This window comes from Pholcus phalangioides, unplaced genomic scaffold (assembly GCF_987345545.1).
Source record: "Pholcus phalangioides strain wild (caught in Gottingen) unplaced genomic scaffold, Ppha-v1.0 ptg000011l_1, whole genome shotgun sequence".
Classification (NCBI taxonomy): Eukaryota; Metazoa; Arthropoda; class Arachnida; order Araneae; family Pholcidae; genus Pholcus; species Pholcus phalangioides.
Genome location: NW_028301604.1, coordinates 1,524,231 through 1,550,770, shown reverse-complemented (window position 1 = coordinate 1,550,770; position 26,540 = coordinate 1,524,231). Strand labels below are relative to the sequence as shown.

The window sequence follows — 26,540 nt, the reverse complement described above, 5'->3', positions numbered from 1 at the left end:
GCAGACAGAGACCTGGTCACATGAAATTTCTGACAAAAGATTCGATTTCGTATATGAGCAATAAATACAGCGCACCTGACCATAAAACCAACCTGTCAAATATTCTAAAGAAACATGGTGTATATATAGACAGAATTTTATACATAGTGAAATTACAATGAATGCAGCTGAAAAAACATTAAAAACTGCACGACATGATTAACAAACTAAAGTTGTGGAATGATGGAACCTGAGAAGAAACATAAATGTATCGTAAGAAAATAACAACGTGCTTTTCCGAATGATACTATGAAACCACTCATCACCCAAACAAAAAAATTAGGTCATTTGTCCAAAAAAATAGCTACATAGCACAAGAACGCAAATTTCGAATTTCGTTCAAAATAAAAAATAAAACTGGAAATTACAAAAAAAAAATCCAAAATAAATTACAGAAATCTGGCCATGTATGGCTATCTGTGATACCATCAGATATATTACCGTTACCAACACGTGTTGTACGTGTTGAAGAAAATTTACATTATATTAAAAAATATATATAAATAAAATAAAGCACTCCCGCGTCCCATCATTAAGGACTAGGATTGAGTAAACCTCCTTGAATAACGTATATTAAGGCGTCTTAGGCTTGAGTGTCAGCAGTGAGATAAGTTTCGAATTAAACAGACAGTTTTCGACACCGAGTTTAGACTCCTATATAGTAGCTGATTGATTAGAATTAAAACATCTTATTGCTTAGTTAAGTAGTAGTTTTAGAGCGAACAATTCCAGGTGATTATCCACCATCTACTTAAACATTATAGAAACTTCTATTCCTAATCATCTCTTGTCTAGATGCATCATCTCCCAAATGCCGTTGGCACCTTAACGGATGTAAATCTAGAGGTGAATTCACGCGTTGAAACGGAATAGAGGTTTTTGTTGCTATAGGGCTCTCGGGGTAGGCTAGTTATTCAACGTGTGTGAATGCAGTCTCACCGAACAAATGATAATCGACTAGCTTATTCGACAGCTTAGCATCAACTGTTAATTATGTAAATATTAATAATAGATCAGCTGTTGAATGGAGACCCCCCTAAGACAACAATCGTTCCGAAATTTGATTGGTTAGTCAGTTCAATTTGCTTGCATTAATTTACTTCTCTTGAACAGGTGTACAGAAAATGAAGTATATCTTTTTTCTTTTACTCTTCTCACAATTTATTGCTCTTTTTTTTTAAACCTTAAATGCCAAATTTTCTTTCGAGAGTTGATAATTTTTTCATAATTAATGACACGTATTGAAAGCCGGAAAAATCATTTAAAAAAATCTGTTTGGAATTGAACTGTTTATACACGGCTTTATTGAAGACATGCAAAGCCCAAAAAATCACACATAAAATAAATGTATTGAAGTAATATTACTTTTCAAATATACAGGGTGTTTCAAAAAACATCGCCAAAATGAAAGTGTAGTTCAGTTATACGATAGCATTCCTAAATCACAAAGGAACATAGGTGCGCAAACGCCATCTGACGTCAGCAGACGTCAATTAAAATAATACGTAATACAAGGACGACGAAGAATAATCCTTCCACAATAATTTATTTAGGAACAATACTATTACAGCAGATGTTCAAAGTTTTTGCAGACGCACTGACACACGCATTAAATTCGATGCTGCATGGATTGCCGCAACCGTCTCAAAAATACCAGGTGCATTTACAAGTGTGTGACGCAACAACTTCCTGTAGCGGCTCCGGATGCCATTTGCGCACATATACTCCTATGTGATTTTGAATTGTTAACGTATGACTAAATTGCCCATTCATTTTGTCGATGGTTTTTTTGAAACATTCCGTATTTAACTACCTTCTTTGTTATTCAAACTATAGTAAGAAAAAAATTCGGACTGCAAGCTTCAAAAGGTAAAAAAAAATTTTTTTAAACAAATTAGCACAATCACAGCCACACATGTTCTGCAAAAAAAAGTTGTTGTTGTCGTTAATTGGGATATCTACCAGAAAATTCAAAATGTAAAATGGGAAGAATATGACCTCATCCTATGCGCAAATGCGATTCTGAATTTTCAACTTCAAAATTCCAGCAGTAAAGAACGTTTTAAGAACCCTTTGCACATATCGTTCCTGTCATGCCAGAAGCATGAATGTGCAATGTCCTTAGAAAAAAAAAGAACAGGGGAAATAACGTGTGAATATTTACTCTACTCATGCTACTCTATGGAAGTTATTTTCCTAAAGTGTTCTGTAACGTGTTTCAATAGGGGTACACATTCCCTTTTCATGAAAAACTTAGATACCCCAAAATAAGGTATCAAACCAGCTGATAAAAAAAAATGACAATCTGCACATTGGAGCTTCTGGCGTGGGGGAGGGAGGACGATATGCAATGCTACTCATTTGAGGGTGAAAAAAAAAAGGAATATTATTCAATAGAATTTTTTTTTCATAATAAAAAAAATGTGATAATTATTGATTAAATTGAAAAATGTGATTTAAGATCGAAGAGACGGACCGACTCATAAAAATGCGGCATGAATTATAGCTCGAAGAAATAAAATAGAAAATATAGCCACGAAAAAAACAGCGAAAATTGTTTTTACTGGCGAAGCCGGAAAACGACGCACCTTTGGGGCCGGGAAAAAAAAAATGCGATGTCTGAAGGTAGGGTAAGGTAAAAAAAAAAGAGAATTATTTTACTTTATAGGGTATGGAAGGAAGGGGCAGAGCGAAAAATTCGCGTATAAGAGTTAGATTGAGTAACGCTGAAAAGAAATGGAGTTCGTTATAAAATGTTTTGATGCGCCCCGCGAGACTAAGTCAAAGGAGACGAACTTTAAGGCGAGGCCTATGCGAAGAAAATTGTTTAAAAAAAAATAAGGTTCTTTTTTTTTATTTTTTTGCTTGATTTTGCCGCCAAGTTGGGAGCCATTTTCGTCTTTTGTCAAAATCAATGAGCCGTGTATAGGATAGGAGTTTAATTTAGCAAGATTTTCTTTCAGAGTTTTGGCATTCCTCCTCAGCAGCTCTTTGTTTTCGGAAAACGCTTAAGAGCTTAAGCTTGTCTTACGAATTTTCCTGTTTTCATTTTTCTTTATTAGCGTCCGCTTTAAAAGAGTTCCGGAGAAATCCATTGATATGATGGCTCTATTCAAAGTGGACTGTTCTCCGCTGCAGTAAAACCATTGTTTCATCTTAGCTCATTACTTCATGATTTCAGCCAATTTTTATAATAAGTTATCCAGAATCTTTGGAGGCCTGTTGTTTTAAATTTAAAAAAAAATATATTTTGTGGATGTGATGGTTCTTTTTCTCCCCTACGAATTATCTCGTTGATAGTAAAACTATTTACCAGAGCTCTGAAAAAATGTGAGAGAAAAACAATTGCTACCTATTCTAGTCGAGAACGAGAGCCTTATACGATGGAAAATTCTCGTTGAATTTTCAAATATGATTTTCATTTTTTTTAAATTGGCCACGGCCTCAGTTCTTGGCCTTGTAATATTACATTGCGCATACAGGGCGATTCCATAATTCACCTTGCCGCATTTTACTGGTGAACCGTTGATGCTAGAGACATACTTCCAGTTATAAAAAGTATCCAAATAACTTGTAGAACTCGCATGCGCCATCGTCATTCATGTTGTAAAGGTTTGTATAGTTATTAATATAGAGAAATTCACTTTTTTATGCGGACACCCTCAGAAACACAATTAGAAAATTGTTGCCCTGTTTTTCCTAAGGAAAACAAAGAAAAAACTCTACGTTTCTAAGGCCGAGATTACACGATAAATGTTTTATGAAAGCTCTTTGATAAAACTTGGAAAAAAACAACCAATAAGCGGTTTAATTAAATTCGAGTGAATGTAACGATCTTTTATCAAACTTTTATTGTGTAATCCCGACCTAAGTGAAATATTCACTGAGATATTGCGTTTTTAATGAATCAATCAATAATCATGAACATATTAGTTTCTGACGCTTATTAATTAAAAAAAAGTAATTATACATTTAATTATTTAATAGATTTTCATTAAAAACGGGCTTTTACTGTTCGGAGTAAATAAATTTATTAGTTTACTCCGTACAGAATGAACTTTAAATCAATCAATTACTTAATTAGTTGGTGCCAGGAACAAATAAGTTCATGGTGGTTAATTAATTCATTAGTTAATTGTTTTTAGTTGTATACTTCTGAAGTCAACGGTTGAAGAGATGGTCCTACAGACAAACAATTTGAATCACCCTGTATATTTTGGCATTTTATTTTTTGATTTGCCGGTTATAAAAATCAGCTGTTTAATGGAATCAAAATCTTCGGGTTAAAAGTGATTTCGATGACCGGTGGGCCAGTATATCAAAATTCGCAAGCTTTTTTAACAATGAATTCATAAATTTCTAGGGCGCATTGCAACTCAATCTAGTGTGTCTTTCGTTACATCTCCCTACCATTTATGAAGTTCTGTTATATGTACTTCTGAAGCATTTTAGTCGTCTTCAATTGAGAGTATAAAAACTTTTGAGGGTTTACCTCTCCGTGATAAAATGAAGCTGAGTAAAAAAATTAATCAATAGTCACGTTGATGAATTCTATGTTTATGTAGAAAGAAACCATAAAATATAATGAGTAGACTCTTTCTTTGTTCTAGGATACAAAGCACAAAAAGAAAAACTCGGGATGGAGACCGGCCTGACTGCATAATTAATGAACGTACCGTTACAAAGGTAATTTCCTAAATTGTGCTAGAGCTAGTTAAGAAGAGATAATTGAAGTATTTTACCGGCTGTTTGTATGTACGGAACTGTCTCTACGGGACTGTTTCTTCAGTAGAAAGTGCCATAAACATTCTTGAGATACCGTATGGTCTGAACATTGCAACATCTTCTACAAATTTTCCGAGGTGCTTATTCTCTTGAAGTATACGAAAGTGTCAAAAAAAGCAATGAATCAAAAAGCGTTCTCACTCTTTTTTATCCCATTTATTGATAAGAAAAAACTTGAACAATTGAAATTTTTACTTGATTCACAGGAAAATTTCATTGTTGAGTTTTTTTTGCTATTAGTTCAGTTATTTCGTTAGATCCAAGAACAATTAAGATGATAAATTTAATCTCTTTTTCTATCTGTTTTACTCATTTTTGAGCATATGCTATTGTTATGCATACGAATTAACCAGTAAGTAATGTGAAGAAGCAATGCATAAGGAATACGACTACAATCTTGAGTATTACTACAAAAGTATCCATGAAAATTATTTGCAAAAAATCATTCTTTTTATCAATCAAATAAAATAAGTAATATATTCTATAGCAATGATCAAGATTTACTGAGGGTTCTAGTTGTTTATTAAAAATAAGATTAAATTAGCATAAGGCCGAATATCTTTTCCGTATTGTTCTACTGATTTGAAAGAAATACATTCCATAAATTTAGAAATATTCGGGAATCGAAGTTAGACATACATCATAATGATTATACAGGTTTATTTATTTAGCTGATGTTCTCATACTGAAAACAACAAATAACACATTTTCTGATTGCCTAAAATAGTGTTCAAGTCACAGAAAGGATTAGTTCTCTAGCGTGATTTTGCGTATCTAGCTGATTACGACTAGGTAAGTTGCCGTAAATCCACGTTTTGCTAAATCGGAAGGTGTCAGGTTTCACCAATTTGTTCCTGCACTGAGGCGTCGGAACAATCCGAAACCAACAGAAGAAAATGAAGGCTGACTTTCAAAGAGACAAATGCGCGTAAATGAAGGCAATGACTTCCTACTTTTCCTCCTAATTAGCAAGATTAGCGTGGGATATTTGGGTATTAAGCCGACAGCATTGTTACTCTTTCATATGCTTCATTACCCGCAGATTTATTAATCTTTTCCTCATTAATCCTCTCCTCTTTTCAACTGTAGTTTGATTTTCCCTGGGTCAATTGAGGATGAAATGGTAGCTTGATATTATTATCCTCCGCTAATGCATCATAAAACGTTCGTTATATCTTTCAATTAGCGTTGAAGTAACAATAACTTGCACATGTTGAGATAGAGAACAGTAATTTTTTATTTGAATCTTCAATAATAAAGAACAAATCATACATTAAATGCAGAGTAATTAAGAGCCCACAATCTGACGTGTTCAGAATCATTAGAAATCACAATTAGCGTTACAATATATAGTGATACCTCGGCTAACGAAGATAATTATTTCTGGGATCACGTTTGTTAGCCGAAATTTCACATATGTTTCTATGGAAAACCATTTAATTCGTTCCAGGTACTGCCAAAAATTTAAAATAAGATTTTCAAACACCATGGAGCTTTATAAAAAGGCAAAAATTGATCGAAGGCTAAAAGAATTAAAATCTACAGGAATATAAAATATTGGGGACCTTTTACCGTCAATACTTCTTTTAAATCATCTGACGATACTGGAAGTATATTCGCAAAAACGTTGCGGGACGAAATTCTTTGAACGCTCATATCTCAGGAAGTACCCTACTCAACGCGAGCCAAAAGCAATGGTATCGTCAGATGTACATTGCAAAGGTTGCAAAATTACTAATAATTATAAATTTTACTCTGTATCTTAATACTTTTTTAGGGGTGTGTTCCAGTCTTTATATATATATATATATATATGTCTTCCTCGTGATTTAGTGCTGAGCATTTTATTTTACTTAATTTTTTCGTACAATCTTTTACGTATATTTTGCATTGTAATGTAATTTACGTTATTTTAATTTCCTGCTAACATTTCTCATTTTCCTATTTTTTAAGTGTTATTATCTAGTTTTTAGTAATAGTGTTAGTATGCCTCGACCTCGATTAGTGCTGTAGGGCTTGCGACGGGAGGTTTCCTTGATCAAGGGGAATAGTAGCTGATAGTTTCAACTGTAAGGAGTGTTTGGATTGGGCAAGGTTGGAACTCGAGGTCGAAGCGTTACGAGAGACAGTTAGGGTTTTAGAGGGCCCGGTTATTACGGAGCCACCCGTCGTCGAGCCACCTGTCGATGAAGAAGCAATCTCCACTAACAACGACAGTTTATAGGGTGAATCTGTGGTCGTGGATGAGGTATAGGGGGATAGTGATAGGGGTTTAATCATCGGCAATTCTATGGTTAGGGAACTAGGGAGCAGAGTGTGTAGGAATTTTCGGGGTTTCGAGCTGTTGTCTTCGTGGAGGGAAGATTAGCAACGTTTCAGACGTTTTTCACCGCCGAAAGTTGGCCTTGCGGGTAATCCTGTGGGTGGGAACAAATCAGGTAGGAGAGAATATTAGTGAGTCTCTGTCAGAGTACCGAGATTTACTACTATCCACTAGGGAACGGGTTCAGATGTGGTAGTGACACCAGTACTGCCAAGGGATAATAGGAGGTATAGGAGTAGGATCCACCAATTCAATTTAGGCCTGAAGGACATTTGCTCGTCACTTGGGGTCACGCTCTTGGAGCTTCCCGCATTTATCGATAGGTGGCTTGGTTGGGATGGGATTCATCTGAATAGGAGAGGGGTCTAAGGTGGTTCACGATAGGCTTAGGTCAGGTTTTTTACTCCCGGACCACGTAGGCGGGAAATGCGTGTTAGTTAATGATAATCACGACACTACTGACGGGGAATTACCAACTTCTGACTAGGATGGCTTCTCGATTGACACTAAATCACAGGGCAAATTAAATTGTGTGCTAATAAATGCCAAGAGCTTGGGTAATAAGAAAGATCTTTTAGAAACTACGATAGCTGTGGAGGGCCTGGATCTTTTGGCTATTAAAAAACCTGGGCAAACGATAGAGATGAATCTTTCTTACAAATCTCAAGATACGATACTTTTTTAAGAAACAGATCAGATAGGAAAGGGGACGGAGTCTTAATATACGTGAAATCATGTTTGAAAGCTAGAGAGTGTAACGTGCAGAGAAGTGATATTGAAACTATATGGGTTGAGATTGAAAGCAAAAGACTTAATAAGTCATAAACTTATTGTTGGGGTTTGTTACAATCCACCGAATAGGGACCCAAATTACATCGCCAAACTTCATGATGAAAATTTCTTACATGTGTAAGCGTAAGAGGGTTGTAATACTAGGAGATTTCAATTACCCCGATATAGATTGGGAGAATCTTTCAGCTAGTGATCAATATGAAAGGGACTTTCTTAAGTTGGTGTTCGATAATTTTTTGTATCAGCATGTATCAAAAGACACTAGTGGTACTGCTATTTTGGATTTAGTTCTCACTAGTTCCGAGGAACTTGTTGAACATGTTTCGCTGGGGGGCGAGTTTTCTTCCAGTGATCAGTGTCGTTAGTTTTCTCTGCAACTATTCTTCGGGTAAGGTTGATAACAAAAGACTGGTTCCTTGTTTTCGGAGAACTAACTTTGGTGTTTTGATAGAAAGGTTAGCGAGAGTTTTCTAAGACCTGTTAAGATCAGTTGGGCGGGTAAGTCAATGGGAAGAATTTAGTGTAAGGCTATCTTCTGTTTTGCACGACGTTATTGCGTTTGTTCAAAAAAAAAGTGTTTGTACATCGCGCCCCTATGGTTTACGGATAGCGTGCGTAAAAATTATCTTGAAAAGAAAAGACCATTCAGAGAGTATAAAAGTGGACGAGGTGATCTGTCATTGTTTACTGATAAAAGAAAGGCGTCGAAGAAAGCGATAAGGAATAGCAAAAAGGAAGTTGAGTCTATGTTGGCAGACAACATTGGCTCCGACCCAAAATCATTATTTAGATACGCCAATAATGGATAAAAGGGGAGAGTTGGCCCCCTCTCAATAGGAGGGTCTAGGGTAGAGAACAATGTAGGCATGTGTAATGCGTTCAATGACTTTTTCGTGTCGATTTTTAATACAGAATATGATATTCAATGCACGAGGGTTGCATGGAGTAATAAAATCCTCAACGATATTGAAGTGGAAGTTGTGGAGGCCTAAATCTTCTAAAAATATATGTACGAGAAAAGCACTGGAACCAGATGATATCTATCCTAGGGTTCTCAGGGAATGTGCTAATAAATTGTTGAGGCCAGTCGCGCAGGTTTACAGGAGTAGTGTTGCTGAGGGTATCTTCCCAAGGGATTAGAAACTTGCTAGCTAATGTTGTTCGGATGTTTAAAAAGGGTAGTAGAGAGGCTTTGTCCAAAATTATCGTCCAGTGAGTTTGACAAGCTTCCTCTCGAAAATCTTGGAAATTATTATCAAAAAGCAATTGGTGAAGTGGCTAGACGAGAATAGTGTATTGTCCGATAATCAGCATGGGTTCAGGAAGGGGAAGTCATGTGTAACTGACCTCCTTTGCTTCTATGATCACGTGACTAAGGCTTTGGGTAAGGGCAAAAATGTAGATGTTGTTTACCTTGATTTTCAGAAGGCATTCGATCGGGTCCAACATGGCAAACTCTTGAAGCGTTTACACGAGATTGGAATTGGGGCAACTTGCTGAATTGGATAGAATCGTGGTTGAGAGATAGATCACAACGGGTTATGGTGAACAAGGAATGCTATGATTGGACAGGCGTCACTAGTTGAGTTACTGAAGGACGTGTCCATGGCCCCATTCTTTGTTCACTTTTTATCGATAAACTCGATCAGGGTATCGATGGGCTTGTTAGCAAATTCACAGATGACCTGAAGCTAATTAGGGTAGTTGGGAATCAAAGCGATAGGGAGTTGCTCCAGACCTTAAACAGGATTGCATCATGGGCAAATGACTGGAGCATGACTTTCAGCGTTGACAAGTGCATGGTCGCTCATTTTGGTTCGAAGAACCTAGGGTTCTCTTACGAGTTGAATGGTGTCACTCTCTCGGATGCAACTAGGTTCACCGATTTGGGAATTGCTCATTGACAGCGGCTTAGGTTTTCTGAACATTGTTCAGCGGTGGTAAAAAAGAGAACAGAATGCACGGTTTTATTTTTAAAAAGATGTCTTTGCGTTATCCGAAAGTCATTCTTCCGCTTTTTCGAGGCTTAGTTCGTTCTCGACTGGAGTATGTTGTAAGGAAGAGGTCTTCAACCTTTTTATGGTCGCGAGCACGCACTGCCTGTACCCATCATCAAAAGAAGAGCACCCTTAGGGCAAAACTGACATTATGCATGCATGGAATCCGGATTATTTCAATAATTGAATGGAATCCATACAAAGTGTTTAATTCAGACGTCGATCGAGTGCTCGCGAGCACGAAACCGGACACAAGCATCGAACGCTTTGGGTGCTTCAGAGAGCACTGTGGTGCTGGCGAAGAACGGGTTGAAGATGTCCGCTGTAAGGTTTTGGAGACCACACCTACGGAGGGACATATAGTTGGTTGAAGGGGTGCAGAGAAGAGCTACGCGTGTTCTCGTTGGCACATGCAGTTATGAAGAGAGACTAAATTTTTTGAATATGTTTACATTCGATGGACGCATATGTAGGGGAGATATGATCGAAGTGTTCAAATTTTTCAACGGCGTGGATAGGATGGACCATGATTTATTAATTCGCCGTCAATCAATTGCTTTTACAAGGGAACACTAGTATCGTTTGGTAAGGGACAATTTTGGGTTATGGTGTCGCAGAGAATTTTTCTCTAATATGGTTGTTAATAAATGGAATAGCTTACCCCCGGAGGTAGTAAATTCTAACACAATTGATACGTTTAAAAAGAAATACGATAAACAAGTTGGAGTATTTGTAAATCGAGAAGTATCCATACTTAGAATAAGGCAACCATAAATACATTTTATGGGCATTGTATAATATTTTATCATGTATATATATATTGTTTATAATTTTTGTGATTGTGCGTGTGCATTTTTAATTGGGTTGATGTATTTTGGTAATATATGACCATCCGTACTTGTTATGAACATTTTTTTCTCAGCCACCTCGTTGGGCATTCTGACTGTTGCAGCCTTGTATTTGTATCTGTATTTGAGTGACTGTAATTGAGGCGAAAATTCAGCTCACAGCGTGGCTGTGTTAGGTTAGCATGTCCATCCATGCCAACGAAAATGTTCGTTAGCTGAGGCAGAAAAATCACGAATAATATCTTCGTTTGCCGAAAAATTGGCAAGCTGAGGCGTTCGTTAGCCAGTACATGAATTGTGTTGATATAGTTCAAATAGAAATCAAACGGGTAATAGTGACAGTAGGGAAAAGATTTGTCTCATCTTTTCAACGCGATAAAGACCTCTCATTCACTATAATTTCAAGATTCATGCATTACGAAGAACCAGAATGACTTTTGACAGACCGAATCGGAAATTCGAGAATCAGTTATTGTCTATACAACAGATTCGGAAAACTGTCTGAATGAAGAGATTTCGGTTTTTTTCATGGAAGGAAAATTCATCTCTGGCCTCACGGGGACACGAACCCCGGTCTCTCGTTTGCCGGACAAGGCAAACGAGAGACCGGGGTTCGTGTCCTTGTGAGAGCAGAGATGAATTTTCCTTCCATGAAACACCGATAGCTCTTCATTCGGCTAGTTTTCCAAATTTGTTGTAGGGGAGAATGACGTCTTTCTACATATCAGTTGTTGTCTATTGTTCATTGGTAGGTATAACTGATATACAAGAGCAGTTTGTGAATTCGTTTACTGACAACATTATTTAGCAGTTGTCAGGCATATCTCTATGATATAACGGGCGAGAACTTATGTCAGAGCATCCGTTGTATGAGTAATAGCTTATAGGGGGTCGTGCTCAAGAGCTAGTAAAGATACTGATGCTCGAACAAGTGTCAGCCAGAATGATCGAGTTTCGCTGCATCTACTCAAGTTTCCAACCAAGTACAGAATGAATACGATGAAGTCGGAATATGTTGGCGATCAACATACGAAAGGTCTGAAGGCGCAATTTCCCCATGTTACGCTGTTAGATTTAAATTTTAAAATTTGACATTTTGAAATTTATGATCAATTGATATTCAGAAATCAGGATGCCCCAAGTTGTCATCCCTAACGCCAATTTGTACGTTCATACATTAGAACTCTCCGTATGCTTCGGTGAATGAAAATGTTTTCTTTATGGTCAAATAAAATACGTCATATGTGAAGAGAATGAAAAATATGGAGATTATACACCTCTTTCTCATAATGTATTCAGGTAACAGAAAAATTGAAAAGATTATACATAAACCGTTTCTCGTACTATGTTGTTTACGAATAAATTTTGAATTATAGTGAAATCTCGAAATAACGGTGCTATGTGGAACACAAAAAATATCGTTGTAGAGAGATTATGAGAGATGGTGGTTTAATATTAGACTGTAGGCATTTTCAAACATGACTTAAAAAAATATCGTTGTAGAGGGATTTATCGTTGTAGCGAGGTTTGACTGCATTATTCCACACGATTGAATAAATTATTGTTTATGATTTAAGAAAACTAAGTTATGGCTTTTTCTCCCACGTGCTACGCTACCCAAACATAAAAAACAATTTCTATTTTGTGTCCAAACTCTTAAAAAGAGAAATTTAGTTATATATATCAGAAATTGTATTTACCTATTATTCTGATATGTCTCTTTCATAGAACACAATATTAATGTCTCATGGTAGAATAGCGAATTCGCGAGATTAATGTACATAAGAGGGACTCGCGCGCGCTCGAATGTAACAATGAAATGCTTTGGTGGCACTAGTTTCGCGATACAAATTGAACATGTATGATAGTGACGACAAAGGAGCCAGAAGGAACAATTGCTAACATCATAGCAGCTTGGAACTCTGGAGCCAGATAAGACGTTACTATCGCGTGAGAATGAGTAGAGATCGATACCGAGCTCTGTCATCACAAAAGAAGTAAAACTTTTCAATAAAAATGAAATTTATTTTGAGAAATTTCGTTCACATCGACTAGTCTCTCGATCATTGCTTCCACAAAATATATGCTTGAGAGGTAATTTTGAAACATATATTTTAATTAAACTTCACACACAAACATATTTCCAAAAGCTGAAGTTTTTTTAGAAGTAATAAAAAATAATTTAATAATAAATAAAATGATAATATTTATGCCACGATTTTTGGAAGAAACTGAATACAAAACTAGGTTAAAGTTTCTCGTTATTTATCTGAAATTGTAAGCTATGATTAAATCCCGATGCATGAATAAATGAAGTCTAGTCCATATGCGTAAATAAAGCATTCATACTTGCGCATGCCGATAATGTTTGGAGAATGTGCTCATCTCGTTTCCATAGTATCCACAAGAAGCCAGTTCGAAAAATACCGCACTAACTGCCGATTAAGTGCGTTGTAGTGTTGTAAATCAAGGGAGTACGTAATTACGGGCCGCTTTCAAACAAACACACACTAAGTCCATTTTTCACAAAATAACTGCAGCCGCATTAGGCAAAAGAATCAGATTTTGTGCACAACGGTGCCTTTCACGTCACGTTGTAGAGAACATTTGACCACAGTTCTTATTTCATTCTAGGAACATGATTTGCATTTTGGCCAAACAGAAATTTCAGAGTAAAACGATGGCTAGTTTGAAAGAATTCTTTTTTTTTTTTTTACAAAAAACGTCGTTTATATTTCTGGTTTATCTTTCGCTTTATCCGTGAGATTTCATGCAATATCTATGAGAGACAACTGGTTATTTGGAGCTATTATCTCTTTTCCTGGTTTTCGTCAATAGCTGCGAGCATCAAAGTTGGAAGATGTATACCAGCTTACCCTACATTAACTAAATCAACTTTGAATATAGCTGAATACGCAGCACTTTTAGCAATGAGTCTTAGTGACGTTTCTGTTGCAGTAAAACTTTAACTTACATGCTTTTAAATTTGTTATTTCAAAAAATATAATTTCCACGAGCATTAGTAAAAACCACAATCTTTTACAGACGCAAAGAATTTCAAATAAAAAGAACATAACAGCGAGATATTCTACTATGGTGTGCAATTTAAGACTTGTTTATCCCTTTTCCTAACCATACATTTTTACGACGTTGTACATTACGTTACAACAATTTGCATTTTATAATTTTAACTATCCTATAACATCAGATTTGGTTTTGCTCATCAAGCAAAGGCATCATGTTTTAAATATATATAGGTTACATAAAACTTCAAAATATATAGTCCCTCTCATGCCAGAAGCACGAATGCGCAATGTCCTTGGAAAATAAAAGAACGTGGTAAATGACGTTTGAATGTTTATTCTACTCATGTTATTCTATGCAAGTTATTTTTCTAAATTGTTTTGTAACACGTGTTTCAATAGGAATATACATTCGCGTTTCAGGCAAAAACAGGAGCAGTGAATGGTGAACAACAACTTTATTACGTTTCGCGAATAAGTTTCTGAATTGTAGCTTCTAAAAAACATTGGAAATTAAACTCCGAGATTAAGTTTCAAGATTGATAAATTTTTGTGCATTTCCCATTAACGCAATATACCATCAACGCTTTCAAAAATATATGTCGTGACACCATAGGATGCGTGAGTTTGAAAATTATTTTTAGGTAGCGAATCTTTTCGGTTAAATGGGATACTATTTCTTCAAAGATGATGTGGCAGATTGTATATGGAATACTAGAGGTATCATCGGACTTTGGTTTTGTACCATCTACTGTACCAAATAAAGAGGATTCAGAATATATTTACAAGATGGGACGTTTTTTGGTAGGTAAAAGAGGAGATTTCTGTAAATAATGTTTGCCTTGTTCTCTGAGGGCCCACCTTGACTGTCGTAGGGTAGAACAGCAAGATTGCATCTGTGACTTTTGTAAATGGACACCACCACCATCAACTATGAATTTCGTATTTTTTACGCTCAATAAAATAGGCTCATTAAATCATAGGTTCAATTAAATCTTGTTCAAAAACTTTTAGTTAGTTTTCTTAATTTTGAACCTTCTATTACATTTTAACTGATTATTTCATTTTATTGATTTCATTTGTTACATAACCTTAAGATGAGAAAAAAAATCCGCCGAGGAGTCTAAAGACCCATTACTGGTTGACACATAGTAAGTTTATAATGGATAACAACGAACATAAGTATATATTAGTGAACAAGATAATAAAACAAAACGAAAAAAAACAAAATTTTTGTGAGGAAAAACAAGGTTAATGTAGTAGTTGACGTAACAAAGTCAAATGTTTGTACAATATTTATCACATGATTCATAGTATTTTTTGCAACAGGATTGTAACAGGTGTTCACACACAATAGCATGAAACATATACACACATCGCATGATTTCTAGATCTGTAAGAATAATAAAAATCAGTGTAACGTTACAATGTATAAGATCGAATTGATTTATAATTTAACTGATTAAGAAGCGTAAAGATAAACTCTCGATGTCACTGATTGAAAATAGATATTGCTTCATGTGTTTTTTGAAGGGTGATAAATTAGTAATGTTAATGAACATCTGGTGTCAAAGAGTTGTAAAATTTTGGGATGAGGTAAGTAAAATGCTGCTTTAGAAGTGTTTTGTTAATCAGTGGTAGTTAGTATATATTGTTTAATATATTTGAGAAACAAGAGAACTGTTTAAAGGCAAAGCAAATTGGCGTTTATAAATAACTGAAGTGCATTTGTAGAAGTAAAGCTGACGTAGAGAGAGGAAGGATTCCAAGGCTGCGAAAAAGTTGTTTTTTGAAGGGACTGAGAAAAGTCATTTGCATATATAATTCTTACGATAAAATTTTTTTAAATGAATTCTTTTCGCATATATGACATTTATTTTTAAATACTATTCATTTGTCATTGCAACGACAACAAACCAAATCATTGATTCGCTGTCGTTCAACCACGTACAGGTTTCAGGTTCTTATCATCTGTTAAATTGGAATAATAATAAAAAAAGATTTCCATAAAAACCGCTCACTTCCTATAAATGTCATTGGTTGATCATTTAATGAAAGATAAAATATAAAAAAATTCCTTAACAACATTCAAACTTCCTGCAAGGCTATTCAACTCAAATATAAAATAAACTTTTCGCTCTAATCCAACGAATTTATTTGATATGATATCTTTGGAACTATGTTTGGATCAGTCGTATCGTGAAGTGATGAATATTGAATTTTTATTTAGGAATAGCTCAGAAACTTTGATTTCAAAAAGTACATAATCATTTCACGGAATAAGAGAAAGTATAGAGATGTTAAAAACACCACCGAAAGATCTTAGAAGGATAGAAATGGGAAGAAACTATTTTCAAGAGAACTTGTTGAAAGTATAAGCCTCTCTTTTACAAGCTTTTCTCTTCTCTTATAGGTATCGTTTCTTTTTTTATTTATTTTTAGTCCTTTTTTTTTCCTTTTTGAGAGTGTCTTCTTTTTGGCTGTCTTCTTAGATTAAGACAGCCCTTTCTTTGAAGAGGGAGATGGTCGTCGTGGAAGCTGGGAAACATCCTTTCCATCCGCTATCACTCGCGCTGAAATATTTCAGGGACAGGCTTTTAGGGTAGCAGCCGTGAATAGAGATATTCGGCGTTTGCGGTTGACTTTGCTGCCGCACTAGACGTGATAGGAAGCCAGTCCGCGATATATCAGGCTTAAGAAAAGAAGAAAACACTTAGGCGCACTGTCACCGACGGGAAAAAAAAGTATTTACAGCCAAGGGACGTCCACCAAATCACGTCAGAGGCCGATCAATCGAGATTTCTGGATTGGGTACCATGTGTGTATGTGTGCAAGTGATTTAAAGCTCACTTGCCATTTTTGACTGATCGTTGTGATGTGAATTTCATTTTTTTTTTCTCAAATGTATCGATTTTTTGCCGAAACATTTCTCTGAAGTGAAATTGCGAAATTCTTCATACAGATTTTCAGATAAATTTATTGGTGACGCAAAAAATACTTGAACAACGAATTTATATTGATAATAATTTTTGGCGTTACATGATGATCTAATTTTTCGAGTAGCAGTTGGGAGATCAGTTACTTTGTTTTTTATGATTCGTTATGATAAATTTTACCCGCTATGGTTCAGTGTATATTTGAATATGCTTGGCAAATACATGGTCAACAAACGCATTAGAAATTTACCGACTTCTTTTCTCGTTTTTTTGTATTTTAGAAAGTACATCTTTTAGTGTCATTTCAGTTGAAAATACTGCTATATAAGTGTAATGCACTTTACTTTTTATCTAGAAAGATTTGATTAAAATGACGGTACCATACATAAAGTTGGTGTCATTTTTTTGAGAGCTTTGAAAGTTTTACGTGCTTACAGATTTATAAAATCGCACAAAATTGAGGAAATTGGAAATAAAATTCAAGATAACAGGCTATTCAACTTTGTTAAGACCGGAACTACACTACAAAAGTTTGATCAAAGATCTTCTACAAAACTTGAAAATAACGAGTAAGCCCATTGGATACATTCACTCGAATGTTACCGATACGCTTATTGGTTGCATTTTTCAAGTTTTATAAAAAACGTTTATAAAACTTTTAATAACGTTTATAAACTTTAACGTGTAATCTCGGTCTAAGCAAAATTTTACCAATTTAAAGATAACAGTAAAATAACCTCCTTTTTTGTTCTAGAGGTACACATTCGTACCTCATTTTTAATGGTTACTTTTAAACGTTTTTTAATGATTCTTTTCTCAAGTTAAGACGTATGTGTACCTAACTCAAATGATTCTAGTATTGACCCAAATTAATTAATACATTTTTAAAGGGCATTTTAACATATAATAAACACAAATCAATAAAAAAAAAATTAATAGGCAGTTTTGGCTCAGGTGTGAATACGATAAAGTAAAATGGTATATTTTACTCTTAATTGGACATTGTAGTTAATTAAAATATCTACTCTAATTATTTAAATTGCTGTTTTGACGTATTGTCTCAATTAAAATTATGACATGCTAATAGCAGCCAGCCATTTGCATCCGTATTTGAGAGAATTTTGTTTTTTAAATACTTTTTTATGGGGGCGAATCATTGAGAGTTAAGTATAATTTTATGAAATAATCGCAGTGTTGCATCCCAATCGAAAAACTTGGTTAGGATGACTACGGATAACGAATTGAAAATATTGCCGTTGTCTTATAGAATGGCTACTCGAGCTAAAACGCTAGTTGGAAAAATTTCAAGTGTCTTATACAGTATAGTGTTTCAAAGCACTCATCCGAATTGTACGAGGTTGGTTGTTCAATTCCCAAAGGAAGCAGAAAAGAATGTTTTTCTTCACCATTCTCGAAAGCTATCGGCTGTTTAGTCTTGAAGTTATCAAGTTGATGACAAATCCAAGTAGTTGATGCACGCTCAGAATCAAAAGATATGGTATTTTTATTTTTTTGTGCTGAAAAGGATTGATGAATTGAGAGTGTATATTTTTGGAAGCAATTCAAGAATGGGATCTCAGTTCTTTAAGATTAACAAGATTGATTTTTCAAACTTTGCGTTTTCAAACGTTGGGTGTATGAAATCATATCTCAAATGTTTTTTATACAGTTTACATGCAAGTGATGCTAAAAAGTACAAACATCTGGAAATTAAAACCAATTGTCAGAGGTCTGAATAATCCAGTCTTGTGTAAAAATGTGTATTTTATTTTATTTTTTATTATTTCTTTATTTTTCACAATTATTCGTTGTGTGATTTTACTTAATTATATAAAAACCTGTATGCTTGTCTTTATATATACACTCTCTTTCCCCCCACAATAATGTCCTGCTAATTTGTTTTGATTTTGCGCGTTAAAATGTAATTCATATTTCCACCTTTAAAATTGACTCCGCCAAATTAAATAAAATTGTGATTCTGAAAAAAATGAGACTTCCTGCTGGGTAGTATCATAACATTTATGAAATATTGCTGTATCACATTTTCAAATTTGAAGAACGAAAGGTTACGGAATTCTAACTACTTTAAGCGTGATGACAAGTATAAGTATACAGATTGCGTTTTTGTAGTGAAATAAATAATTGTGGTAAATAGTCAAAGCTGCTCATCACAAAGCATACTTTCTCCGGTAATGTCAAAATAAATGACATCTATGAAGGGTCTACATTGAACGTAATGTTATATATATATATTTAAACCATCCTATGAAGTCGATTACAAGAATCACGTTTTCAACATATAGCTTAATTGACAAACATATATAGTTTTCCAGCACAGTTTCTCTCGTGATCTGTGCAGGTATGTTTCTACACCCAAGTTTCTCAATAAACCCCTCGTTAAAAATATGAGAGGTATTTCACGGATTATAGTTTTCAGCACATACAAAATCGAAATTAATGGTTAAATGAGTTCTTTTGAGAGTTTCTCTTAAAAGAACAGAAAAGTACCAAAACTCGGATGTCTCTAAAAGTGATCCAAAGGGAGTGTCACGTTGAGATTTTCAAACGCAATTTCCTGTATAAGGACGATAAAAGACTTAAAAAAGAATTCGAATGAAATTAAACAAATAGATGAAAGGTTTTCTCTGGTATTTCAAATTAATCTATGATGCTGATGAAATCTAGAATTGTTTGGCATCTGACAAGTTGAATTAAAATAACTCATGTACAAAGGATGTGCTCGAGGGGACATTGCTCATTGAACATAAACAGTTTTAGTCGCATTTGAGTAAAGTTAAATATTTGATAATGTTGTTTATGAACTTCTCGTGATAATTTATTAAACGCTAAAATGATATCTTGATTCAATTCTATTTTCTTGAAAACTGGGTATGGAAAGTGTTTACATGTTAATAGTTTATTACATGTTGGGCATTCTTCAATTTAAAAAAAAAAACACTTCTGGTTGACCGAATAACACTACGATCCCAAGTTATCAAACTTTTGTTTTTAACCCTTTAATTGGCAAGCATTGAAGTATCGAGAGGAGAAACATTTTGAGGGGTTATAGTTACTCCGAATGCTATTATATGACAAAAACAAAATCATTGTCAATATTAATAAAAATATGTAATGTTGCACTTCAGGAAGCACACTGAATTTATATTATTCACATATATTTTAATAATTTAAAAATGTCATTTATTGTTTACCAACTCACTTTTCTATAATTGTTGAAGAATGCGCAGCAATGTGTCTCCTCCGAGCATGGTATTTCCTTCCTAAATGCAAAGGTCAAAAATCGTTCTTGTTTGGCTTGTCAAGAAGTAGGAGACGTGTATCTTTGAGTCATTCTGCTGGTAATTACAGAAACTTCATGAACGTCTTGCAAGTAAAAACGGAATGTTCATAGGAGTTGCTTAGAGGCATCAATTCTAAAACGAGCTTAAAATATAAAATGCCTTTATTTGAAAAATATAAGAAAACCATGTTACTTTTGAGAGCAGCATTGCCAAATAAAGGGTTAAGTATTAAGATAATAAAAAGTAATAAAGGGCTAAAATATGCATTTTTATACTAATTATGATTCTTTTTACTTTTATATTTTATTTTTTGCTGTTGAAGAGTTGATGAAAATCGTAATACTTTTCAAAGATCATAAATCCATACCACGCCAAACTTGTCAAATAAACGAGTTGCAATTACCCACTTATCTAGCATTTTGTTCTGGAGAAAGTGTGCGAGCATCACATCCCTGAAGGCTTTTCTCTCCTTCAACTGATAGAGCTAACTCGCGATTCATCAAGCATCGGACAAGGCTCTACGTGTAAAATATTCATATCGTAAATGACTGTAGGAGATGAAAGGGAAGTGAGTTTGAAGCTAGACAGCAGTTACCCTTATTAAAACCCTCCTTTTCCCACTAGGAACGCGTGAACGATAATTTTGAGGTGGGTGATTGGCCGTGTCAATTCTCTACATCAGAAGCTACGGGTTAGCCATGCGCTTCACTTTAATTACGACTAGAATCTCCACAATATATGCATGAGATCATTTTGATATCGGTAAGACTGAATCTTGTATGGAATATTCGAACGGAATTCATTGATCACTCCTAATAAGTTACGTGAAGCGATATAAAAGAAACATATTTCACACACGCTTAAGTAGAATAATACATGATGAGACGTGTAATTTAATTTCTAAGAACGCCCTAAAACACTAAATAACTATAAAAATATTATACGCCTGTAATCCCAATCATAAAATACCGAAGAAAAATGACATCGACAAAAATGGATTTAAGACTAGTTCTGGTTATTCCATAAAATATTAGAACCTCTTGATAATGAACACCTATGGGACCAAAAATTTTGTCCGCTAATGGAGAGGTACGGAACACAGTGAAACCTTGTTTGTACTCGACTTTAACATTCATACAACGTTTCGCTTCTGTCGCAATTGGTTCCCATGAATTTTAATGTTAAAATGTGTACAGTATACTAGTACTGTGCAAAAGTTATATATACACCGCATGTTATGCATAACCACCAATCATATATCGTTAACAACAGTTTGATTAAATTTCATTACATACAACTATATCACCTTTACCAGTGATTATGCATAATTCCCAAATAAAGTTGGAAAATCTGATATATATGAAAAAATTTATGACCTTTCTTCTCTTCATTAAACCAATTAATTATTTTTACCCGTACATGATACGTGCTTTACAATACATACTTTGCAATACAAATTAAATTAAAATAAGTGTGGAAAAGACGAAAACATTCATATCAACATTATCAGTCTTGTAATGGTGGCTTTCTTCACAAGTTATCAACAAACAAAACCAGCATCACCATTCGAATTCATCATCCTGGACCAGTTAATTTTGTAACCAACTGACGATTTGGTGATATTTATCAATAAGAGTTTGGGATGAAACAATCTTAGTTGAATATGATAAATTCTCGGTTTCCCACAAAAATGAATAAAATCGAGTTTGGAAAAAAAATAGTTTGCCCGATTTTACTGTTTGATGTCGGGAGTGTCCGCTAACGGGGAGTAAAATACATTAAAGCCCTATTCCACGGGACCAGGAATCAGAAAAGTGTCCATTAGGGGAGGTTCCACTGTACTTCAATTTGGCTCGATTCATGATTTTGCATTCGCTTCGCTGCAAGTTCAGCCGAATACGTAGAATAGTCATTAAAAGATGTACGTAACTAGCGAATGTGTATTTTATTCAAGACCGAACCGAAATGACTCTCATTTTCCAATGGCCATAATATAATTCCACGATGGGATAGTTAAATAATGAGAATGACAAATTTTATTTATTTTTTTAATAATTTCAAGTTTTAATATTCTTATTTTTTTCCAGATTTATTCTGCAAGAGAAACTCTATTCCTAACTCAGCTGATTAATCGATTAATCTCGCGAAGACTTCAAGAAGCCATATCGGATGAAGCTTTCTAAAGAAACGTCAGGTTTTTAAAGGTATCATAATTTACTTTTGCTGGAAATGGAGTCTGAAAACTGCTCTTCCGAATGAATTTTTCGCAAGTTCAATTTAGTCACGGGCCTCTACAAATCGATTGCTTTACTATCTTCCGGGGAAATACCCCCCGACTTTCTCTTGTGATAACATCAATCTAAAAACTTGAACACTATGCTTTGACAGGGCATTTCTCTTCACTGTTGATTCATAAGTTAGGCCGCATAACCTCTATGCTCATTTTTGACTCTTCTTGCTCGACAGATCGTTTTCACCTCTAAGAAAAGACCGGACTACACACAGCCTCTTTTTTTTTTATTCTCCTCAAACATATTTTTATATTATTTTCTTTTCGTATTTTTCTTTTCTTATTTCGGCAGTGACTTCCGCCCGCAAGAAGTAACTTCCTCAAAAGCATTTCCTTTTACATCGAATCTCGAAATATTTCGCCAGGCAACACGGAGCCCCATATTTCAGGACGCTCCAACAACAGCCGCGTCAATTCGGGGAGAGGCTTCGCCGATTTATTTCCAACAAAGCGATCATAAAGTTAGAAGGGAATGACGTTAAAAGCCAATAAAACTTTTAAGTTTAACGTGGTTGTGTGGGCTACGGATGCACTGTTTTTTTTTACTGATTTTATTTTTTTTATTCTTATCCTCTCGTGTGGATTTCAACGCGTGGTATTCTCTGGTATTATTATTATATATTTTTTTCGTATATTTATATATTTCACTGACATCCGCCGCCTGCAAATATTGGTCTTATCAGGAATGAGTATTGTTTTATTCATGGAGTTTCCAATTTTTTTTTTTTTTTGTCTTATATATAAAATTCCTATTTTTTTTTTCTCTTCATACCTTACAGTTTTATATTTCGACTGCTGCGATACACAAGCATTACACAAAATCAAAGTTTACGAGCTCGAAGAGGTACGATTTGAAGCGATGTCGCCTTTATCATGGATTTGAAATCCCTGGTTCCCACGAAACACGCGCGAATTACTTCATTTTTACGGACCTGATAATCTGAATAAGACCAGTTTTGTTGCCTGAATATTTTCGGATGGATTTTTTTGTTTCAAACATTAAATGTGGAATGTTTTTTTTTTTTTCATTTTGTTATTTGTAAGAGGTGGAATGATTGAAAGTAAACTCTATTTTTGTTGAGCATCAAATTTTGAAAAAGATACTGACAATAAAAGTTTGATTTCGAGAATTTCCATTTTCTTTGAAAATAGATATTTATACATATTATTCGTCTCAAAGATGAATACAGTGAACTCTTACTACAATGATACTCGATACAACGATAAATCTTTCTGCAACGACAATTTTTCGAATCTTGTTTGGAATTCACTTTTTCAACTCCACTCGATGCAAATAACATAAAAAATTAAAAAATAATATCATTATAGCGATTTCAAAATATTTTTAAAAATATCATTGTAGAGGGGTTAATCGTAGTAAAGGACGATATCCTTCGATAAACCTCTTTACAACGATATTTTTTAAGATATTTCGAAATCGCTATAACGATATTATTTTTATTTCACTTAAAATCACCTTCACAAAAAATATATTTTTAAATTACTCACCAATGTTTCTTACTGTCGAAGTTTTTTTTAATAACATAGGTATTTTACACTATCAACTCTTCGAAAGTCTTGGTAAAAATATCGTGTGAAGTTACTTTCTGTGTTCGTACACAAAAGTATTGTGTGGGAAACAACTTCACAGGGTGAAACAACTATAACTGATTTTTATTCATTAAGTAATCACTTAGAATTTTTTTGCGGTGAATAAATACAAAAAATGCATTTTATGGTGGTGCCATCTCTTTAGAAGAGATGCCAATAAGAGAATAAATTTTGTGGGGACTATAATGATAATGCTAACAATGCAGCCACCTCGTCGGGCATTTTGCCTGTTGTGGCGTTGTATATTCGTATTTGTATTATAACGGTAACTTTTTAACAACGATATTTTTCTTGGTCCGCAGAATATCATTGTATCAAGTTTTCACTGTGGTAATATTTTTTGAACCTTTTAACTGACAGAGATCGATATGCATTTTACGAGAAATTGCTAGGGGTAAATATCTTTTTGGAACATTGTTCTGCGATGACCAAAAAGTTAATAGAATGCTTGAAACCTTCTCTTCACGTTCTCCAAAAGTCATCTCCTTCCGCTTTCCGTCAGAGTATTTTATCCTGGTTTGGAGCATGTTTCGAACTTGAAAGCTCTTCTACTCTTTCGCAACATTCTAGGTTGGTTCAGATTTTTCATTGGTGAAGCAATAAAAATATCGATGTTGCAGTATATTTGTTTGCTTGTGTTCTTTGGAACAGTGTCGATGCCATCAAGGGTTCCGTACGAACTAAAATGTTGAAAACCTCTGGTTCAGAGTTTGATGTTCGGTTTTTGGAGGCCGGTTTTGAGGGCCTCGGTCAAATAAAGCATCAAGCCTGCCGTAGTTGACTGAGGAAGTGCAGGGAAGTACAAATAGGGAACTTGTTGGTATGCAGGACTTAAGCTATGACAGGAGACCTGACTATTCGTAAATGTCCTCAACGAGTGGCTTAGGTTCTCTGAATATATTTTTTGCGGTAGTCAGCTTTTCTTTCTTTCAAACCAAGTGCAACTCCAGTCGATCGCCATGAGAAATTTACTACCTAGTGAGTGTGTGTGTACCCAGCGGTCTGCGTGAGTATACAGGGTGTCCTGTAAGTCCTAATGCGGTCTTTATCTCATCAACAGTTCATCGTGGAGGTATTGTTTCAATTTAAAAAATGCTGAGAATGTTTTCGGAAATCACTCTGTACCAGTTTTGAAAGTGAAAATATGTATCACAAAATAAAAAATCTAAACTTCCATATAAACACCCTGTCCTAAAAAATGAATGCGAAAATTTGCTGCCTTGCCTCTTCTGAGACCAACAAAAAAAAAAAATTCACGTTTCTAAGTGCAATATTCGCTGAAATATTTGAATTCAAAGAACTTATTAAATTAATACAAATACAAATACATCGCCACAACAGGCAAAATGCCCAACGCTAGCTGAGAAAAAGATGCCCATAAAAATATGGATGTCATATATTTCAAAAATACAGCAACCCAGTTAAAAATGCAATTAATAAAAATTATAATTAAGAAACTATTAAAAAATTAAAAAAAGGTCTTTTGGCATTCTAATCTCATCCTTCCACTTTTCTGAGACATAGTTTGTCCTGGCCTAGAATTTGCTTGTACGCGGTTTTGGAAGCCATACTTAGAGAAAGATATTAACTTGGTCGACGGGATTGCAGAGAAGAGCTTTTTCGGCTGTGGCTAGTATACCAGTTCTGAGCTATGAAGAGATACTTCATTTTTCGAATATGTTATCATTCGAAGATCGTGGACGTCAGAAAACATGATTGAGTTGATCATAACTTTTAACGAGATGGATAAGATAGACCATGGATTATCAATACACCGTTAATTCAGGGCTTCGACAAGAGGGTCGGTAGATAGAACCCCTCACAACCCCGGACTGATGCAAAGCACCTTACTTCCGTTTGAGGGTCGGTATATGACGGATTAGGGACAATTCAGGTTGTAGTGTCACGGAAAGTTTTTCTAATAGGGATTGTGAATGAATGAAATAACTCTCAATTAGTTGCAAATTTCACTGCAAATGAAAATAAAAAGAAATACGATACGGAAAAACAACGAAAAATCTCTCCATTCTTTATTGATGACAAGCAGGGCCGTAACTAGGATTTTTGCCGCCCGAGGCAAACATTATTTTGCCACCCTTCAACTTTAAAATTCTATCATTTTGTAATGGTGTTCTTTGTTCCCACCTAAAACTGCCGCCCCATAAATTTTGGTCCCCTTTTCTCCTGAGGACAACCAGCCTGGGTGGGCACATGCGTTAAGATGGCACTGCTACGAACAGTAGTTTTTGGTGCTATTGGAGAATTATCAGCTCCTCTACACACAAGTAGGGGATAGGACTCCATTTAGGAGGAGCTTCTAGGAAAACAAGCAACAGTTTTATCAAAAATAGTTTCGAAATCAGTAACTAACCTTAAAAAAAAAACAGATTTTTGAATAAAAACGACAAAATCCGAGCGAAGAAATTCCAGGTGTTGGCAAACTATTTTTAGCATATTAAATTGCTTCAAGCGGGCAGTCTAAATTTCTTAATCTACTATTCCTATATTAGTTTACATCTGGCGAATAGGTGTGTGAAATGAAGAAATATATTTTATAGCATCAAAAATAATATTACATGGTTCTGAAAAATATT

General features: G+C 34.8%; 1 long non-coding RNA gene across 1 annotated transcript; it reads left to right on the top strand.

Annotated features, from left to right (window-relative positions):
- The first annotated feature begins 4,660 nt into the window (after window positions 1–4,660).
- Window positions 4,661–23,378, top strand: LOC149079925 (uncharacterized). Its single transcript, XR_016193487.1, has 3 exons — window positions 4,661–4,725; window positions 22,133–22,249; window positions 23,115–23,378. It is a non-coding gene; the product is annotated as an uncharacterized LOC149079925 (long non-coding RNA).
- Window positions 23,379–26,540: the final 3,162 nt, after the last annotated feature.